The following is a 6000-nucleotide window of genomic DNA, read 5'->3' as shown; positions in this document are numbered from 1 at the left end:
CTGAAGGAATTGTCATAATTTGAAACCAAGCCACAGTGGAGTTGTCTACATTTTCATTCTAAAGCGCACAATTAAGTGCTATTTTCGCTCTGTTCTGTCCGTTTTTGAACCTAAACAGTTCCAGAATCGCATTCAGCAGAGAAAATTCTATGAGAAACAATCAATATCTCGAAATCGCAAAAAATGGAATTGTCTAACTTTGATACTATGCTCCTCATATACAGATGCCTACAATACAGATTAGAGCGTTGCAGTTGGTTTCAGGAAGCCAAAGTACAGTACGATTATTTAGTCCTGACAGTCAGCGGAGATGTGCGCCTGGGTCAGGCGAGTCCATTTAGTTACGCCAAGGGGTGTTTGGGTTAGTCACTCGCTTGCCTTCGGAGCTATCGAATGTCATGCGTGCGGTAGAGCAGTATGTTTCAGTACAATTAAGCTGTACTGCATTCCTTTACCGACCGATCGCCCTTATCTCTACTCCGGAGCTCTCCCACTGCTCCTATTACTTCCACTCTTTCCCGTCGCTGAGATGTCAGGACTAAATAATCGGTGTGTACTATCTCACCAATTCCAGCATCGACCCCATCACCATTATCACTAAGTACTCAAGGCTCATTACTAGTTTGCAGTAACTGACACAAAATCAACAGCAGTTAAATAATATGAATGTTCAGTTCTTAGCGATAGTTGTGATGGCGTAAATATTGGGATTGGTGAGACAGTATCTTGGCTTCCTGAAGACAACTGCCAAACTCCAGTCTGTATTGTTCCTGTATGTGGTTGTGTAAAATTTAAGTTATAAGAATAACTCCAGTCATTGTAACTCATCACATATGTTCTCAGGTCTCTTTCAGGTTGTAGTTGTGCAGAGAAGTTTTGAGAAAGTGTTTCTTTTCTTTTTTTTTATTTGTTGCATCAGCAGGGTGCGAATTAACGGGGGGATGGGGGGATTTCCCCCCCGTTGGAAAGTTATCCCCCTCTCATAAATTTATATTAACACCCTGCCAGGGATAACTTCTTTCCCCCCTCGCAAAATATAACTGTTTTAATATGAGTATACTTTATAAAGTATAAAGTACCAAGCAAAGAAAATAATATTAACGTATTATCATAACCGGCAACCTGACGATAATCAATAACTTGGAAATTACACATCTTAGATTAAGCTGCTCATGGATATAATTATTATTATGATCAAGATGCAAGACAAGCAATTCAGTGTGAACAAGTGTTGAGCCGTTCTATCTCCCCCTCATCAGAAATCTTAATTCGCACCCTGTTTATCAGTGACAGAACTCCACTCTGAAATTCTAAAATTTTATCGTCATTAAATGGTTCAACTGAAGGAATCAGACTTTTAGAAATGATGAATGACTGTTATCCTGGTCTTCATTTAATGTATGAATTCGTAGTCTATAAATGTAATCAATTTTGTATCAGATTCATTTATATATATCTACTTTTGAATTGACCTGCTCATATTGATTCAAATCACAAATTCTACACTTAACTAGACATGCTTCTCAATGTTTGTGATGCATGTACTTGTCTATTTTTATAAATGTCTGTAGCAGTTGCAACTGATTCAATTGCGTTGCCATCGATGCTCTTATGGGTAACATTAGCGTCTGTAATTTTATTCAAAAATATTATCTGCTGATGATGCCTACACATAATTATTGTCTTGAATGCTTGGTAGCACAACGTAACTTCTTTTGTTCCGTCTGTCATAGATTTTGTTCAAGTATCCTTAATATATCTATTTTTCAAGATACCTTTACCTGAAAAGACGAAATTTATACTTACAAATGGCTTTTAAGGAACCCGCAGGTTCATTGCCGCCCTCACATAAGCCCGCCATCGGCCCCTATCCTGTGCAAGATTAATCCAGTCACTATCATCATATCCCACCTCCCTCAAATCTATTTTAATATTATCCTCCCATCTACATCTCGGCCTCCTTAAAGGTCTTTTTCCCTCCGGCCTCCCAACTAATACTCTATATGCATTTCTGGATTCGCCCATACGTGCTATATGCCTTGCCCATCTCAAACATCTCGATTTAATATTTCTAATTACGTCAGGTGAAGAATACAATGCGTGCAGTTCTGCGTTGTGTAACTTTCTCCATTCTCCTGTAACTTCATCCCTTTTAGCTCCAAATATTTTCCTAAGAAACTTATTCTCAAACACCCTTACTATCTTTTCCTCTCTCAAAGTAAGAGCCCAAGTTTCACAATCATACAGAACAACCGGTAATATAACTGTTTTATAAATTCTAACTTTCAGATTTTTTGACAGCAGACTAGATAACAAAACTTCTCAACCGAATAATAACAAGCATTTCCCATATTTATTCTGCGTTTAATTTTCTCCCTAGTGTCATTTATATTTGTTACTGTTGGTCCAAGATATTTGAATTTTTCCACTTCTTCGAAGGATAAATCTCCAATTTTTATATTTCCATTTCATAGAATACTCTGATCACGAGACATAAACATATACTTCGTCTTTTCAGGGTTTACTTCCAAACCTATCGCTTTACTTGCTTCAAGTAAAATTTCCATGTTTTCCCTAATAGTTTGTGGATTTTCTCCTAACATATTCACGTCATCCGCCTAGACTAGAAGCTGATGTAACCCGTTCAATTTCAAACCCTCTCTGTTATCCGAAACTTTCCTAATGGCATATTCTAGAGCGAAGTTAAAAAGTAAAGGTACATAATGTATATTTTTAAAGATATTTAACATCTGAATGTTCTTTAAAAATACTTCATCACTCATATCGAGTAGGTGTTTCAACTATCATCAATGTAGATACAGAAGTAAATTAAAGGGTATGGATTAATCTGTGCAATGAATTTATAGCTTTACCATATTCAACAGATAAATGGGAGTAAATAACTAAAGATTTAAGAAAACGGAGAATTTTCCTCACTATATTGGCACGGTTCTGTGGACGGAAGCCATGTACAAATTGAGAAATTCTCTTTGTTCTTTCTTCTTGTGTATTATTTATCGAGTTCCTGAAATTATAGCTTATTCTTTAAGGAATTTTGTTAAATAGAGTTTTATGATAAATAAAGTAGGCCTACAATAGGCTGCTCAGTGCCCACATTGGACAACTTGCAAATCTTTCTTCAGGGGAAATACAAGTTCTAATATTCCTGTTTTCTCCTCTCGAGTATCTTTCAACTCTCCTTGAGAGAACATCAAAACTTATCATAGACATCCGAAAATAATTTAACTTCTCATTATCTCTTTTCAATTGACACATAAGCCCTGAGTGTTTGAAGCCTCTCAAAATCAAATCTATGTTTTACAATTGGATACCTTCTAGTTTTTCTATTATACTTACATTGATGATACAAATACAGAATAAGAAACATATTCACATCCATTGTCTAGGAGAAACTAAAATTATGCATGGGAATAATCGAACCGTGTGTACAGCTCATGTATTTTGTCAAGACACTCGCGATGTGCAGTACGGGAACAATGTTTTGTGGAGGGGATAGGAGTAGAAAGGAAGTTCGCGCGTGTGTCTACCGAGTTCAAGGCAAAAACTAACCCATCCCCCTATAATTCGTGAGTAGACTCATCCGATCTCGTGCGCAGCTCTGTAGGAAGAGTGGGGGAGTGTCTGGACATAATGCCTGCGCTGTGTATTGCTGTCCGCAAGAATTCGATTCGAATGAATGCCCGTTTCGAGGAATTCCTGTACCATGTGAATGGGCACTGACATGAGAAGGAATAAAATGTCATTACCTCACTTTATTTAAATCATAAACAAATTTATGCCACCATTGAGAAGAAGGTGGTGTAAATAAAATCTCCCTACAAAATCATAATAAGGCATCAAGGAACCAGGTTTCAAGAAATATGTGAAATAACGTTATGGTGTATTTTTAAAATGGGATTGCACAAATCCATAGTGAAGCGGATTTTAAGTGATAAGTTTTCTGAACGGGGAAAATCATAGGAGCATAAAAGAACCAATTGCATTGTCACAAACCATAGACACAAAAATTATTATTGTTTTTAAATACTTTTTTCTCTTAATCGTTACCTTCAATATTAGATTTTCTAAAATTGTTGATTAAGAAAAAATATTTCCTGAAGGAATGGGTAGAACATCCTAGACTATGTTGATGTAGGTCTTTAAAGCACTTCAGTAAATAATCATGCAGATATTTAATTAATTATGTATTTTATTATCTAAATGCTTTACGGTTGTAAAAAAACTTACGTAAATTTGATATTATTTTACAGGTAATTATTATTTTAATATTCTGAATAGGATTGTACAAATTGTACTGTATGTATATTAAGCATGAATAGTTTTGAAGTTTTGTTCATTTAGTTTTATAGTAGCTGAGATAAACAAAAAATGAATTTCACTAAATTTTTCCAGGCCAATGCTGTACATCCCCCTTGAAAGGATTAGATTATATAGATTTAAATGGAAATGGATTAAGATAGATTTGATTAGGATGGATTGTATTGCACTGGATATATATAGATTACACAGGTACACTTTTGTAGGCTATTGGCGTTAATAATAATAATAATAATAATAATAATAATAATAATAATAATAATAATAATAATAAGAGTAATAACATTATTATTATTATTACTATTATTATTTATTTATACTGGCAGAGTTAAGTCCATAGGGCCTTCTCTTACACTCTACCAGGCCACATTACATTCTACTACATCTGAAGTAATACTACTTGCTAGTAAAGTTATTATTTATATCTTTCATTCCAGTAATCTTTAAACTAATACAGTGTCGTCCTAATCGAATTATTTGTGCTATTCTTATTTCCTAAGATAACATTGGATTGCCCTGTACTTATTTTACACAAATAAATTTCTACTGTAATTATCTTATCTCTATCCCTATATATTATTATTATTATTATTATTATTATTATTATTATTATTATTATTATTATTATTATTATTTAAATAACCTCAGTCGGAATTGCATTGACTTTCATCACAACATTCCAAACTCCACAATTTTTTTCTTGTAAGTTTTCTCTTAGCGCTTTCCTGGGCTGTCATTTTCCACCTTCTGTTGTAATTTTTTTCTGAACTTATTCCGTCCCTTGTCTAGTTTCCTATATCCACATGTTACATGGTCTGCAGATTGCTCTGCTGTGTTACATGGGCATTCTGGACTACTTATAGCTTTGAATGGATAATAATAATTTATTATGATCTGAGTCTTCCGTGACCTGTGACGAGGACTAATGTTACAGACTGTGATAGTACTCGTACGGATATGTACAGTATGTAGTCTTTCTTTTACTGCAGGAAGGAATGACTTTGTAACTTCCCCCTTTGTAGCCATGCCGCCTCTTGTATTGGTTAGTACGTCAGGCCATGTTCTTGATCTGGAATTACTGTCCATGCCTAAAATCATTGCTTTCCCCCTTGGAAAATTATATAACGTTATCAATTTTCTTCTAACCTCTGTCTCATTTTGTATCTATGCCGAGAAACATGCAAATTGTGAAGAATGTGAGTCTAGCACGAGAGAGTTCCACAACGATAGCATATTCATCTGGCAGTTGATTTATTTATATGGAATCTATTTCATCGTTTGCGGTAGTTATGGCAAAACTTTTCTTCCCAATTCCACTGGTGAATGGTGAATATTTTTTATTTGTGTGATGTACCTGAAAGATTGTTCTGTTTCATATACGGTTTTTTGTGAGAACACAATGTCTGTTTCTTTCTTAGATTATTTGCATAAGATTGTAACAGATCTCGAATGTTGTAAGTTTATCGGGATGCATTTGGTAGTCACTTCTACATGTCGATGGCCCAGAACCAGACTGTTCCAAGCCTATTTTACTATTTTTCTTTTCAGGAGGGCTATTTTAAACTCCCGACATTCAAAGGTTCATGAAACAATTTCGAATAGCTTCATAGCGATCTTATGGAGAGGAATAATTACAATTTTATTCGATTCATATATGCGGAC

This window comes from Periplaneta americana, chromosome 10 (genome assembly GCF_040183065.1).
Source record: "Periplaneta americana isolate PAMFEO1 chromosome 10, P.americana_PAMFEO1_priV1, whole genome shotgun sequence".
Classification (NCBI taxonomy): Eukaryota; Metazoa; Arthropoda; class Insecta; order Blattodea; family Blattidae; genus Periplaneta; species Periplaneta americana.
This window is presented reverse-complemented; position numbering follows the sequence as displayed.